The sequence below is a fragment of the Artemia franciscana genome, chromosome 13, assembly GCF_032884065.1.
Source record: "Artemia franciscana chromosome 13, ASM3288406v1, whole genome shotgun sequence".
In the NCBI taxonomy this organism is placed as follows: Eukaryota; Metazoa; Arthropoda; class Branchiopoda; order Anostraca; family Artemiidae; genus Artemia; species Artemia franciscana.
The window spans coordinates 37,027,260-37,029,383 of record NC_088875.1 but is presented as its reverse complement, the minus strand read 5'-3'; positions in this window follow the sequence as shown (position 1 = coordinate 37,029,383).

Below are 2,124 nucleotides of genomic sequence, written 5' to 3'. Positions count from 1 at the left end.
GGACGTTTGTCTCAAATATGCCAACTGAGGGAGAAGTTGGCTGCTTTGAAAACATGCATTTATTTCGAGAATTTGAGAGTCCTGTTTTGCCGATTATATTCAAGAAAAAAACACAAAAAAAAAAACACAATGAAGCATAGGGAATAAAATTTGAAAATTAAGAACGGGCAAAAATTAGTTATGAATGAAAAGTATAACAGGTATAGCACCTTACTATGCCCAGGCCATCAATGGCAATGTTCTGGTGCTGCCTAACTAAAAAGCCACATGAATGCAAAAAAAGTATTGTTTATTTTGTTTCTCCCCTAAAATTGAAAATTCTGCGGACCTTTTAAAGGGTCGGAAGTAATTTGAAGACAACCAGCCCTTTCAAGAACCCTTATTTGTCACCTTGTACACTCTCCCCCCTCAAACTTCTCCGACATCAGATCATAATTTTGAGATAAACATTTTCATCGGTATAGTCGAAATATCTAACAAATATAATTCTGGATATGGTGTGAGCCCTAACAGCCCATGATTTTCTAACAAATATAATTCTGGAGATGGCGTGACCCCCAACAGCCCACGAGGCAAGGTTTGTAAATTTTGAAAATTGCCAATTGTTTACAGATGGGTTCTATAGATTATTAAATAAAGAAAAACAAGTTTTTTCAACTGGAAGCCAGGAGCAGCATTAAAACTTTAAACGAACAGAAATTAAACAGGGTTGCCCCCTCCTCTATACCTTGGTCTTTACGCTAAAGTTTGACTTTTTGATCAAATTATCTATAGTGACTCCAAATGCACAAGGATCGTCTTATTAGAATAATAAGCGTTTTAAAATTTCAAAAAACGCTTTAGTGTAAAGAGCGAGGTACTGAGAAGGCGTTAGCTCCTCATATAGTAATAATTTCTGTTAGTTTTCAGTTTTAATGTAGCTCCTTGCTTTCTGTTGAAAACCTTTTTTTATTTAATTTCTGATAGGTTTTTAATTAATGCTGGTAAATCCACCTCCCCTCCCATGGACAATTCTCTTCCCTTGTGAAAACTATTCAATAGAGAGATCCTCCTACGTAAGCACCCCCACCATACCTCCATCCCCGAAAATATATTTATACTTCCCATTAGTCAATACTATATGTAAGGAATGGGCAAAGTTCATAACTTGCAACCCTTCCCTGGGGGCTGTGGGGGTCAAGTCATCCTTTGAGATATAGTCACTAGATCTTTCGACCATGCTGAAAAAATGGCTAGCTTAAAATCTTCATCGGACAATTTTGGGTAAAAAAGGGGAGTGAGAGGGGGGCTTAGCTGCCCTCCAATATTTTTTGGATGAGCCCTCTCCCGATCTTCTAGGATCACTGGTTCAGTACGATTACCTCGTGAAATAATAATAATAAAAAAAATCAAACAAATACGCATCCGTGGTCTTGATTCTGGCAAAAACTTCAAAATTCCACATTTGTGTATATAGGAGCTTGAAACCTCTACAGTAGGGATCTCTGATATTCTGAATTTAATTGTGTGATTTACATTAACAACATTTGATTTCTTAGGAGTCCCCCCTCTTTTCAAAAATTAGTCAAATTTTCTCTCTTTTAACTTTTGATGGGTAACATTAAACTTCATGAATTTTATATATTTTGAGTAAGCATTATTGTTTTCATATATCTATCATTATCAAGGCTGTTTCTTATAGTTTCGGTTACTATTGTGGCGCATCGCTTCTTACTTGCAATTCGTTACCATGAACTGTTTTAAAAAAGGTGGTTTTAGACTTTCAACGATCGATTCCTGGGTGAAGGTGGCATTTTATAGAGGAGAAAGGAATCGGGTCTTTTGGGGAATGCGTCAACAAGCTTTGTTTCTGATTAGTTTAAACCTTACAGGCGTAAATTATTGAACCAAGACGAAAATAACGCACAAAAAAGAAAAATGCGTCTTAAAACTTGCGCCTGAAAAAGAGAAAAAAGCCTTCTTTTTCTGATTAGCTTGCAACTTTTTTTTCTTAGGTCTCAGGCTAAGAGGACTCCAAATGCACAAGAAAAAAGAGAAAAGGTATTGGTTCCTGCAGAGAAAGGACTGAAAACTTTTTTTTTCTCCGTGTGACTAGAAACTTGCACCTTAAGTTCCTGGTTGATG